Below are 15,129 nucleotides of genomic sequence, written 5' to 3'. Positions count from 1 at the left end.
CACAACACTCACGAGTGCTCATAAGTTCTGAGTATTGGATTCAACCCACGCTCATTTTAATCACTTCATGGATCTTATCACGAGTGACCATGAGACGATAATATCTTATATTCTTCAAACCTAGAGATATGAGTTGTTACTATGAGTTGATAGTACATTGATTGCACGAAAATGCATTGGTAACTGGATGTTATAAATGTTCCTTTCTGTATGATTCAACAAGTAGCATAACAAACCATATGAGTCAATGTTTATCCATTCCTTTTACCTTCGGAATAAAAGCAATATATTGCTGCCCCTCGATGATTTAATGATGACATGTGTGAGTGCTTGGCAAAGCGAAGACTGATTTCATTTGTTCAATCAGTCAGTCGTCATGAATCGGAAATTGGGAAACAACAAATGGATAGAGAGAATGATTATAATCCATGTCTCAGTCCATATGATATCTAGAATGGAGGAATATATGATCCCTTATCTAATGGATAGGTCATTTACAAGGTCAGAGTTTGACAGCGGCGTTAAGAACTACGATTGCCAGTTAGGTTTTGAAGTTATACTCAATAATAGTTTTAGAATTATCCAATTGGGAGACTGTTGGATTAATATCTAAGTCCATAACTATATTTGGTATGTACTTGACCCGACCCGGCATGGTCCATTTGGGTTGCACTTCACCGGCACAATTTTTATGGATAGTCTTTTGAGAATAGTGTATTTATGATTTATATTAATATATTATAAGTTCTAATATATTAATATATAATCATATTATTTAATTAGTGTTGATCGAGATTTAATTTATAATTAATTATGTGATCAAAATGAACTAATTAAATATGGACTCTTAGATATATGTGTGTGATGGGCCAAGTTCATTTAGGTTGGGATAAGCTTTCATGGATAGTCCATGGAGTGTTTAACCCATGGATCATATGAAATGAAAGGTCATGGGTTTAACCCTAGTCTCCACACTATATAAAGATGTCCTTGGTTGGTGAAATTAGCACTAGTGTGGGTACACTAAGAGGGCTAGCCGATTTCACTAGAATGAACCAAAGTATCCTTATTCTTAAGGTTATTCTAAGGTGTTTTGGTGATTTGTGATTCTAATTGAGGCTTCCACACTATTGGGGCTAAGCTCTTAAAGCTTGAAGACATCAAGCTACACCAAAAGGTATGTCATCTAACTAGTCTTTGTAGTATAGTTGCCTCATAGTATGCTAGTTACGATTAAAGCCTTGGAAAGTTCTTGTTTGCATGTATAATAGAGAAAACATAGATCCAAGGTTTATAGGGTTTCATATACACCATAGGAGTGTTAGAATGCTCAAAAACCATCAGGCAGCACGATAACCTACCATTGCTTCCAAGTGGTTATGCAAATAAGTGAGAACTCGTAGAACTGACATGCATAGTCAGCCAACTGGATTGGGCATATAAACAAGAATATGTCAACACGATAGCTTAAAAACCTCAAGTCGTGGGCTAGTGATTAACAATAGGTTTACTCTTAATTAGTTCTTGAAACTATTCAATATCATTAAGACTCCCACTGTCCTCTTGACATATAAGATTCTCTTGTCAAGAACCATTCCTTGACAAACAAATATTCAAGAATTAGTGCGGATTCTAATCAAGACAAACACTTCACACAATTGCTCTTAGTTGGTCTTTGTTTTATCCAAAACATCACAACTTACCAATTTCAAATGTATAAGAGTAAGAAACCATTTTAATCTACATTTGATGAGTGTTATAAACCTTCCTTAAGATTATGTCACTCAAGTTACAATCTTGGAGTATGACTCTAATACCTAATTTTGGAACAAGGTATGACTCATCTTCTTGATTGAACCATTTCAACAATTCACGATTCCTCTTCTTAGCCATACAAATGCACTAAGATATCCTTAAAAAGATCAATTGTGATATGGTTTTCCATAATCATTAAGACAATCATAAAACCCGATACTAAAGTACTCTCCCATCTTTTTAGATTGGAGAAACTTGTATCTGTCTGCCTAATTTGATTCTTCTCATTCGTTCTGCCATACATTGAACTTTTCCAATGATTCGAAATTATACTTAAACTTGGAAGCATAACCATATTTACTAAACTTTAGTAAATCATTAGGAATAGTCTTTTCTGGTGGACCTGACCAGCGCACAACCAAGTGTACCCGATTCCCTAGTCCTTCACTGGACTCACATATACATGTGAATAAGGAATTAGTCTTAATTTCCCAAAGATGAAGGTTCTCATTCATCACACAATACAACTTGCATGATTCCAAGTTTCTATCCAACTGAAACTTGGGTGATGATAATCTTTCCTTATTTGGTAAATCTTGACACTACCACAAACGAAAGAATCAAATCCATTTTTCAATATTTATATCAATGGAAACATATAAGCAACAATTTTCACAAATGCCAATGTAAGGGTACTTAATATAACATAAATTTCAAAAAATTTATTTATTTATAAAAGTTGCGGAAAAGTTATCCTTACAATGCAAATACAAGTGAAAACTATGTAGTTATCTATTCCTAAGCAATATATCATAACTCTTAAGCAGCAACTCAAAATTATGATCATCGAACCATGCGATTAAAATCAATCTCTTCATAATCAAAATCAACTTACTCTTCCTTTAAGTTTCCTTTCAATTCTTCAAAACATCAAAATTTAATTACATTACATCATGTATTAAGAATCTCCAATTAGGAACTTAATAGAGTTAGATAGTGGATTTTACCTGAAGTAGAGTCAAACATTTGACTTTACCATCCTTACAATCTTTCAGGTAAATAAGGCAGCTTCACAACCAATACCCCTTCTTTTGGGAATAGAAACATATGGACTCTTTGGGAAGGGTACACGGGACTATCTTAGACTTAGCCTTTCTCTTTACCATTTTCTCAAATAACTTGACCATGAACGATCCTTTTCTATTAGGAAGAGAAACCTTTTCTGTACTTCCAATGTTACCATTATTAATGTCCATGGAAGTTTGGGGAGTAGATCTTCCAATCAAATTTGCATTACCGGTGCGCCAAATCATTGTAGATTCAGAAACAACAAGCAAATAGGCAAAATCGATAAGGTTCATGTCATGATCTGTCATATAGTAGTCCTTAATGAACTCACTATACGACTCAAGGAGTAACTGAAGAACCAAGTCAACATCCAACTTCCTCAAAACTTCGACACCCAACTCTCCCAGCCTGTCAATATGTAACTTCATGTCCAAGATGTAGAGTAAGTGAAGTTCAACTACAACACGAAGAAGGGATTAATCTTTCACCTTGATTGTCTTGTGGAATATCATCTTTAAGAAGAATTCTTTTTCCAAAAGGACGAGGAAGACCATAGTTGTCAGAACTAGACATCTATAATGGGAGAAATTCAAATTAGTTGATCGAAGTCCCTAATATAACACCCAAACAAAATATTAAGGCTAGGACCCAACACAATATTTTACAATTCGGAAGAGGGATGCCGTATTCTAATTGCAAAATATTTGAAGGTAGGTAAATGATGATTTACCAATTTCCACCATGAAAAATGAAATTGATTATTAAGTTTTAAACGGATTAAAATTCCTAGATCCTTTGAAATTCATTTAACTTTTCAATGGCATGTTTAAATCTCGATTGTGCCCTTTAAGTTTGTGACGGGATGCCGAGGGTCACAAACAAGTCTGAATAACCATGCAAATTAGCTTGTTACACCTAATGTTACAAATCACCTAATCAATGTGCCGGTTAACCATACACGCTCCATTGATCTATGATTAACATCAAGCTACCCTTTTCCACGCACTGTCAGTCCCAAATTAGTGTGTCGGTTAACCACACACGCTCCACTAACGACTTAACAAGGTGCAAAGTGTAATTTCATGGAATAGAACCATTTTCACATTTTTTCTAAAGTAACTAAGATTTGTAATTTAATAAAAGTTTAGTTACTTTATAATTATCATTATACTTTTAATGAAAATTAATGTCCTATCCTACCCATTCGGTTAACGACCCTTTAAACTACCATTTTATAGGCAGTAACCTTATACCCCCCGTATAGATCGGCTTCGTGAATGTGGCCTACTAACGGTAAGTCTAACTTTGTTCTTATAAAAATATATAAATATTAAACTTGTAATATTATAATAGTATAAGGGTTGAATTTTAAACTTTTAAAATTCTAGGTTTTCGAATTAAATGTTTCCAAAGTTAGACTTTTACATTTTAAAAGTCCAAAACTTAAGGTCAAGTTTTGAAAGTTTTCAAAACTCTTGGTTTCCATAAGTTATGTGTTAATGTGGTTTTTATGAAAAGACTCTAGAAATTCCATAACTTGAAGATAGGTTATGGAGTTCATAAAAAACATTTATGTAAAAGACTCTTCACATTCCATAACTTGAGGACAAGTTACGGAAGACTTTAAAAACATTTAAGATCAATTTTCCAAACAAAATTAACACCTAATTTTTATGATCTAAATTAACTCATAAGCCAAGATAATTCATATCAACAATTTACAAGAAAACTAGTTTATCATTTAAACTCACAATTCTCTTAAAATTTTGACAATTATCTTTTCATTAGATGAGAATCATCATTACCATATCAACCAAATCAAATTTTATGAACTAAAACATTTTGTGGTAATGATTCTAATTCAAAACAGGCCAAAAAAGACTCGAAAATTTGTTGACTGGACAGGAAACTCATCGAGCCCATCAATGGACTCGTCGAGTTCATGCCTAGACTCATCATACTCGTTGAGTTCAAGAATGGACTCGTCGAGTAGGGTTGTCGGACAGTTTTTCAGCTTTAAAAATTAATGCATTTGCATCAAATATAATTGAAAACAACTCATGACCCTGATACCACTGATGGGTTTCATATACTACAACATCCTATGGTGCACATACAACCCTAAATGCTTTGGATCTATGATTTCTCTAATTATACATGCAATATTGTTTCCAAAGCATTAAGCCTATAACTAGAATACAATTGACATAATCAACATAAAAGTGAGTTATAGAATTACCTCTTTGTTGTAGCTTGTGGATTTGGCCTTTAAGATCTAAGTGCCCCAAGTGTGACACCTCAACTGGTTCACAACACACCTTAGACAAAGGATAACTTTTGAGAGAGTATTCTTGCACATAAAATCATCTTATATGAATTCATAGAGCATTACGGTTGTCAATTTTAGCTATGGGGTCAAGTATATATATGTTAGGAATCCAAGAGTCATGGGTAAACCCTAATCCATACTCTTGGGCTTATTATCCATGATCCATGATTCAGGTGGGCTAATTCTTTATGGATTCATCCATAAGCCCAAAACATATATATATATATATATATATATATATATATATATATATAGTTTACACAATTAGTCCCCATTAATTTAATTAGTCTCTTTTGATCACTAAATTAATTCCAAATTAATTCTAGATCAATACTAATTAAAATATATGATTTTATAATAATATATTAGAACTTGTAATATATTAATAAATCATACATAACCTCTTCTCAAAAGACCATCATATTAAATAGTCATGGTGATATGCAACCCAAATGGACCATGCTACACTCGGGTCAGTTACATACCAATTATAGTTATGGGCTGAGACACCTAATCCAACAGTTTGTTATGGCTTTGGGGGAGTTGCAGTGTCCTTTGCAAGTTTCTTCGCCAACAAACACGGGGTTTCTGCTTCTTCAGTATATCCGAGTTGCGTTCTGGAGATCTTCGGGGGTATCCTTTCTGATCGATTTGATCCCTATTCCCATGTGTTAGTTCGAACCTCAAGTGGGGGAGAACTGGTTATTTATGGAGAGGGCACCAGGATGGGTTCAGGGTTGTGTTCTGCAGCCAAGGCTCAACAGTATATTCGGCATGGGTGTGCAGGTTATTTGGCTTATGTAATGGATACGCGGGTTAGGGATCAGGGTTCAGTTTCAAAGGTTTTGATGGTGAGGGAGTTTGCCAATGTACTTCCGGAGGAGTTACCCGGGGCACCTCTTATGAGACAGGTCAAGTTCAGGATTGACCTTGTGCCAGGTGCGGCCCCTATTTCCAAGGCGTCGTACCGTTTGGAACCATCTGAGATGTTGGAGCTGTCATCTCAGATGCAGGAGCTGTTAGGCAAGCAATTTATCCGTTCAAACAGTTCTCCATGGGGAGCACCGATTTTATTTGTCAAGTAGATGGATGGTTCACACCGGATGTGCAATGATTACTCGGAGTTGAATAAGTTAACGGTGAAGAACCGTTATCCCCTTCCGCGGATCGATGATCTCTTTGATCAGTTGCATGGAGCGTCTTGGTTCTCCAAGACAGATCTAAGGTCTGGGTACCATCGGGTCAAGGTGAGGGAGGAAGACGTGGAGAAGACTGCATTCCAAACTCGTTGTGGGCATTTCGAGTTTGTGGTGATTCCCTTCAGACTCACCAATCTACCTATGGTATTTATGGATTTAATGAATCGGGTATGTACACCGATGCTTGGTCGCTCGGTTATTGTGTTTATTGATGAGATTTTGGTGTATTCCAACACCAGAGAGCAGCATGAGGAGCATCTCCGCGAGCTTCTGGGGGTGTTGAGGCAAGAACGGTTGTATGCTAAGTTCTCGAAGTGTGAGTTTTGGTTGCAAGAGGTTCAGTTCCTTGTACATCTCGTTAACTAGGACGGAATTATGGTCGATTCGACCAAAATCGAGGCGGTGATGCAGTGGGAGGTTCCGAAATCTCCCTCGGATATCAGGAGCCTTTTGGGTTTGGCAGGGTACTATCGGAGATTTATTCATCATTTCTCTAAGATTGCAGTGCCCCTCGCTCGTCTGATGAGGAAGGGGGTGGATTTCTACTAGGGCCTTGAGCAGCAGTCAACATTTGAGACCCTTCGGCAGGGGCTTTGCATGGCCCTAGTTTTGTGCCTCCTAGGGAATCGAGGATTTTGTGGTTTTCTATGGTGTGTCTGTCACTGAGTTGGGGAAGTTCTCATGTAGAGAGGACGAGTGATAGCTTATGCTTCGCGACAGCTAAAGCCGCATGAGTCGAGATATTCCATGCATGATCTTGAATTGGTAGTTGTGGTTTTCCCTCAAGATTTGGAGGCATTACCTTTATGGGGTCCGCTGTACTATCTACATGGATCACAAGAGTTTGAGGCATATTATGGATCAGCCGAACCTGAACATGAGTCAGTGTAGGTCGCTGGTTGTATCAAGGATTATGATTGCGAGATCGTTTACCTATCCGGGTAAAGCGAATGTGGTGGCGGATGCCTTGAGCCGCAAGCCGACTGGATCTTCTAGTGGGGGTGTCATGTATAGGAATATTTGTGGATTCTCTGCTTGTAGAATTGATTAGGGAGGCTCAGACCGAAGGTGTTCGGGAAGAGAATTAGAATATTGAGAGGGTCAAGGGTGAGACCACCAAGTTCTTCTGGACAGTCATGGTTTGATGACCCATTGCGGTCGGGTTTGGGTTCCTATGTCTGGTGGGGTCAAACAGATTGTGTTGGAGGAGGCTCATAAGTCTCGTTTTTCTATATGTCTGGGGGCCACCAAGATGTATCAGGATCTTTGGTTGAACTATTGGTGGTCATGCATGAATAGGGAAATCGCCTGGTATCTCGAGAGGCCCTTAACCTGTAGGATGGTCAAGGCCAAGTATTAGAGGCCGCATAGCAAGCTGCATCCTCTGGAGGTTCCTATATGGAAATGGGAGCAGATTTCGATGGACTTCATTACCATGTTGCCGAAGAAGGCAAAGGGTTTTGATGCTATTTTGTTCACTGTGGATCAATTGGCCAACAGTGCCGATTTTCATGCGATTCAGGAGAGCTTGTCGGCTGAGAAATTAGTCAATGTGTATATTCGCGAAACCTTTGCTCGCCATGGGGTTCCAGTTTCCATTGTTTCAGACAGTGATGTTCGGTTCACCTCCCATTTTTGGCAGAAGTTCCATGCGGAACTAGGCATGAGGCTACATTTCATCACAACTTATCATTCGCAGACCGACAACTAGAGTGAGCTGACAATTCAGACTCTTAAGGATATGCTGCGAGCATGCATCATGGATTTTAGTGGGAGCTGGGACTCCTACCTACCTCTTGCAGAGTAATCCTACAACAGTTTCCACTCCAGCATTGGTGCTTCACCTTTAGAGCTTTTGTGTAGGTGGAAATGTCATACCCCAATCTGATGGGGCGAGGTTGGAAACAAGGTTAGGGGCAAACTGAGGTGGTCCTTCAGACTACGAAGATGATCCAGTAGATCAGACAGAGATTGCATACTGCTTAGAGTCAGCAGAAAAGCTATGTCGTCCAGCGCCGATCTGAGTTGGAGTTTCAGGTCGGTGACATGGTGTTGTTGAAGGTCTCACCTTGGAAAGGTGTGATTCGCTTCAAGAAGAGGGGAAATTGGGTTCCCGATATATTGGACCGTTTCGGCTTATTACCTTAGCAATGTTTCATATAAATTGGATCTTCTGGAGGAGCTCAGTCAGATTCATAACACCTTCCACATTTCACAGTTATGAAAGTGCATACCGGACAAGGATGCAATGGTATCATTAGATGATATTCAAGTTGATGAGTGCCTGAACTATGTCAAGAAGCCGGTAGCTATCCTGTAAAGGAAAGTAAATGTTTTGTGTAGCAAGGAAGTATCTTTGGTAAAGGTACGATGACAGCACCAGAGGGGTTCTGAGTGGACCTGGGGGTCAGAGGCTGACATGCAGGAGCATTATCTAGAATTATTCACTGCAGCAGGCTTCGAGGATGAAGCCTAATTCAAGTGGGGGAGAGTTGTAACATCCCGAACCCCAAGTATGAAATTTATTTCTTTAAGCATGTTTTCCATGGGAACTCGGCGAGTTGGAAGCCTCAACACGACATGTTGAGATGACTTTTCGCCGCAGGTATTAATGAACCAACACAGAGAGTCGAGGTGCCAGAACTCAGCGTGTTGGAAGCTGAGAAGGAAACCCTAATTTTTAGGGTGTTGCACCCTATTTAAAGGCTTTAAGTCCCTTGGCTGGCCTCCTTATCGGCCTCCTCTATCCATAAATCCTAATTTCGTGTATCATCTTCCAAATTTGAGTGTGTGAGCTTGTGGAGAGCTTTGAGAGTTGATTTTTGGTACTCTTTTGAAGGAGCCTTGAAGTTTGAGGTGTCTAGTTTGGAAGGAAGGATATAGATGCAGAAGCTCCCCACTTGTTCCAGTTTTTTTGAGGTATAAAGCCTATACCTTTCTTCATTATTTCTTAGATCTCTTCCTTGAAGTGTTATTGTGATTATTTGCTCATTGGCGGATTGTTCAAGGAGTTTAGTATTTCATGGGTTCTCACATTAGATTTGGCCATTATGTGGCCTCATTTGGCTTAAAGTTGCAAGATTTATTAGGTTCTCGGCCTAATTCATGCATTAAGTCCTTTATTAAGCCCTTCTTGAGCTCCAGAGCTTCTTATTGGCATGCATGAATGTAAAGTTGGCAACTTTACGTGGTTTTCCAGCTCCAGGGCATTAGATCTGCATTTGGAAGCCTTTAATTCCATAAAAGGGCTTAATGTGTTAAGCTAGTGGAAATTAAAACAAACACGGTGAGTTGTTGGTCCAACTCGGCGTGTTGGTTTGTTTTGTCCCGATTCAGTATCTATGGAGAAACACGGGGAGTTGAAGAACAACTCGGCGTGCTAGGTCAACATGGACTGTTGACTGTGCCCGTGGACTTTGACTTTGACCATTGTTAAACAATTTGACTATTTGAGGGCAATTTGGGTATTTTAGGGTTTTGATGGAATTAGTCAAATATTGGTTGTAGGCATTTGAGTCAAGAGCTTAGATTTGGAGTTAGATCTTATCAGTTCAACACTATTTGTGAGGTGAGTGTTCTAGATTATACTTATTGTGTCGAAGGCACCAAGGCCAGCCCCTAATTAATGCATGATTGAGTATTGTTGTGATCTATTAGATCTATATCATGGTAGATAGAATGATACTATGCTTAGTGATCTATAAGATCTGCCTATTTGTCTATTGCCTGGTTATGTGTTTATGTATAATGTATCTGTCGACATGTTATGTGTGGTTGGGTTGAGGCGGTTCTGTTTTGTGCTGAAGACGACCAGACCCAAGGCATCTCGGATAGACTAAAGGCCAGTAGGGCGTACAAGTCAGGCCAAAGGCCCAGAGAACGTTCCATATATATATATATATATATATATATATATATATATATATATATATATATATATATATATATATATATATATATATATATATATATATATATATATATATGTTGAAGGCCCAAGGTGGCGTACCATTAATTTTGTAGGTTCTGTGAGCGTACCAGATAGACTGTAGGCCGGTGGGGCATTCCAGTCAGACTGAAGGCTCTGAATGCATGTTGTATATAATATTATTCTGGTTTTGTGTGGTGTTGGTATTTTGGGCGAAACTCACTAAGCTTTGGGCATACAGTTGTGGGTTATGTTTTAGGTACCTCAAAGGATCATGGAAAAACGAAGGCGTGATTATACACCTCCTCATATTTCATTTCATGATTTCTGGGATTTCTTTGATGTTATACTTATTTTGAAAACAATTTGTACCCAATGACGGTTTTTGGATTTAATTAAAAGTGTAAGATTTTCATGAATTTTTATGACTGTTACACATTGAATAGTATAAAATATTTTAGTTATCATTTGATGAATTTGTATTCACTTTCTTGATTCTCCTATTCAATGAACTTGGTTCATTATAATTATTATTATTATTATTATTATTATTATTATTATATATATATATAAATATATATATATATATATATATATATATATATGTATGTATATATATATATATATATATATATATATATATATATATATATATATATATATACTAGTTGTGAAATTCATGTACTACAAGTGTTAATCTTAAAAAAAGGTTAAATATAAAAGTCAAAATATTTAAGAAATTTGAATTTATAAGATAATAAGAAAATAATGATTTATTATTAGTGAAATTTTTTATCTTGTAAATTTAAATAAATAATAAAAAAACTAATGAACTTTAATTTTGGAATTTTATAATTAAAAAGTAACTTCATTAATGAAATTGATATCCATTTATTACTATATTTACTGTAATTATAACATTAAAATATTATATAGAATTTAAAAAAATAGAAAAACTCATAAAATGTCATGTGGAAAAAAAAATTAATTCAAAATAACCACAAAATGACATTTGGCAAATTGAATAAGAGTATAACATGTGGCAAAAAAACCCTTCATTTATTAGAGAATATATATATATATATATATATATATATATATATATATATATATATATATATATATATACATACTAGGCGAATGCACGCACGTTGAACATAATACAATTATAGATTTAAAATGCATGTTGTTTAAATATAAAAATGGCATATTTAACTTTTATATAATAATTCTTACACTAATTTAGTATAAAACGTTAATTATTTTAAATTATATGATCATATTAAATCTATTAAATCTATTAAAACTATATAGGCTTAATCGTCTGAGTGGACTCTATGAACATGTTACTTATAAATAAAATTAAATAGAGTATATAAATTAATGTTATTTATAGTTTTTAGGATTAATTAGTTTAAAATATAGATTTAAAAAACTATATTTTATTAACTTTTTAATTTCTATTACTGTTCTTATTGAAAATTTCAAACATTGTTTTAGTTTTTTAAAGGTAACAATATTATTTTTAACTATTATTGTTGTAAGTTATTTGTAAGATACTTATTTAGAAATATATTAATGTTTATAAAAATAGTTTTAGGAAATATTTTAATGATATGTGATTACAATTTAATTTTTACGTTTAACACTATAATTTAACTTATAAGTATTTATTAAATAGTCATTGGATTTTCTTTAAGTTTAATTGAAACTTTCATTTAAGTTTTGACTTTAAATTGACAATTTAAGAAATAACATATCACAACTAAGTATGACTAAAGTATGTTAATTTAATATTCAGGTTTAGTTAATTTTAGGATCACATATTAACGTTTTACACCTATTTAATATTATTAACCAATATATACTCATTATTAGAAAGAAATTGAAGAGTAATGAGAGTTTCAAATACATGCGGTAAAAAGTAAAATATATTATTCAGATTTACATGGAAAAATTAAAATATTCACGACTTTTACTTAGTTACTTTTGTGAAGCGGTATGAAACAAATGATAATATTTAATATATCTAATTAAATATATCTACATAACGGTATATAACATATGATCGATAACATCTATCTCATCTAGTATATATATATATATATATATATATATATATATATATATATATATATTAACGATTAAAGCACAACATACAACAACTGTATTAAAGGAATTCAAAACCAAGAAAAATACATAAATAATTAGTATATAACAAACTCACAAAATAAAAGCTATAACATAATAATATATCTCGAAAAATGGTCATAAGACCTCAAACCAACACAAAAACCTTTAAGCTTTTTTTCTTTATGAAGTATGTATGTGATTTGTATGCATGTATACCCAAAAGATTGATGCTTTTATAGTAGACGTTTCATTAAGTGCTTATTAGTCATAATATAAGTTATAAAACCTTTGAGTGTTAAATCATTATTAATAAGACTTTTGAGTTGTATTCGTTAAAAGATGGGGGTTTCAAATGAATGTGGTTTGAGCATGAAAAACAAGTAAGGCCCTCAACCATCGGGTTGGAATACCAACATACTACCGGTCCAATCGTCCTCGCGATGGTATCCTCGGCCCACAACCATCGGGTTGGAATGCCCACATGCTATGAGTCCAATTATCCATGGGATGGAATACTCTCGGCCCACAACGATCGGGTTGGAATACACCGATCTGTTGGCTCTCGCACAAAGTAGATAAGCCTCAAACCATAATCAATCATGTGCACATATATCAAATAATCACATAACAGTCTTAAGAGAGACAAACCGATCTACAGATCACTAAGCATAGGAACATCCTACCTACCAGGATACCGATCTAACTGATCATAATCATATATAACATCCTATCTACCAAGATACCGATATAACTGATCACACTAGAAATAAAGCAGGATAAGAATCCAAAGGGCTGAGCTTGGTGCCATCGACCCTTGAGTATAGTAAGGAAAACTCACCTCACAAGTAACTCGACATAATAATGTCAAACACCCCAAATACAGCTCCAAACTCAAACACCTACATCCACCAATAATCCACTTCCATAAATTTCCAAATTACTAAAACACCCCCCATAAGTCAAACTGGTCAAAGTTAAAGTCAACGGTTAAGGTCAACGTGAAAACCCTAGTCGACTCGTCGAGTTTCAAGACAACTCATCGAGTCCATGTGGTGTCCAAATGTTGGGAAAACCATAACTAACTCATCGATACATCTCACTGACTCGCCGAGTCCATGCAAAAACCCAAAAATGGCCAAACTTCATCCAACTCGTCGAGTTCCTTCAATCCATTTCTCATTTAGATGATTTTCGTGAAACCAAAACTCCAAACTGTAGATCTAGGCTCCTAGGGTGTTGTTTTCACGTAAAGTTGATAACTTTACGTGCATGCAAGGCTCCATGAAGCTAAAACACTTATAATTGTAGGGTTTTACTATACTACAACATCCTATGGTGCATATACAACCCCAAAAGATTTGGATCTATGTTTTCTCTAATTATACATGCAATATTGTTTCCAAAGCTTTTAGCCTACCATAAGCATAAAAATGGTATAAACAACATAAACTACTAGTTAGGAGTTTACCTCTTTATGTAGCTTGTAGAACTTGTTCTATTTGGCCTTTTAGAACTTAGCACCAATAGTATGAATGCCTAAAATGGTTCACAACACATCTAAGACAAAGGATGACATTTTGAGAGAGAATCCTAGCCACCAAAATCGTTTGTAATATCGAAGAATACATAAGTCATGATTTTGGCTATGGAGTAACATATTTATATGTGGGATTCCAAAGGTCATGGGTTTATGATCCATGGTTCATATGGCCCAACTCTTTATGTATCCATACGTAAACTTAGTCCAACATGGATCAAAACCCCAACATATAAATATAACTAATTTACACAATTAGTCCCCATTGATTTAATTAGTCTCTTTTGATCACTAAATTAATTCTAAACTAATTCTTGACCAATACTAATTAAATCATATGATTTCATATTAATATATTAGGACTTATAATATATTAATAAACCATAAATAACCTCTTCTCAAAAGTCAATCCAAACAAATTGTCCTGATGATATGCAACCCAAATGGACCATGCTACTCCCGGGTCAAGTACATACCAGTTATAGTTATTGTCTTAGACACCTAATCCAACAGTCTCCCACTTGGATAAGTCTAATAACTGTTATTGCAAGTATGATTCCAAAATCCCGGCTAGCAATCGTAGCTCTTAAAATTCGTTGTCGAACTCTAGCCTAGTTAATAACGCGTCCATTAGATAAGGGATCATATATTCCTACATTCTAGATATCATATGAATTGAGACATGGATTATTATCATTCTCTATGTCCATTTGTTATTTCCCAATGTTCGATTTATGATGACTGACTAATTGAACAAATCAAATTAGTCCAGGCCTGGCCGAGAACTTAGGGTTGTCATCACTAAATCATCGAGGGGCCCACAAATATCGCTTTTATCCACATGGGGTAAAAGGAATAGATAAACTTTGAGCCAAATGACTTCTTGTACTTACTCATCAAATTACACACAACAATATGTTTTATAACATCCAAGTTACTGGTGCATTTACATATGTCAATGTGCTACCGACTTATAACTACAACTCATATATCTCTGTTTCAAGAATATAAGATATTATCGTCTCACAATCACTCGTGATAAAGTCCATGTAGTGATTCAGATGACCATGGGTTGAATCCAATACTCAAATCTTATTGCAAGAGCACTCATGAATACCGCAACTATGTCTAAAAACCTAGACAAACCACTGACCCATTCATGACAGTCTTGCCTCAATAC

The sequence above is a fragment of the Lactuca sativa genome, chromosome 2 (genome assembly GCF_002870075.4).
Source record: "Lactuca sativa cultivar Salinas chromosome 2, Lsat_Salinas_v11, whole genome shotgun sequence".
NCBI classification, from domain to species: domain Eukaryota; kingdom Viridiplantae; phylum Streptophyta; class Magnoliopsida; order Asterales; family Asteraceae; genus Lactuca; species Lactuca sativa.
The sequence above is the reverse complement of the archived record's forward strand: the minus strand, read 5'-3'. Positions refer to the sequence as shown.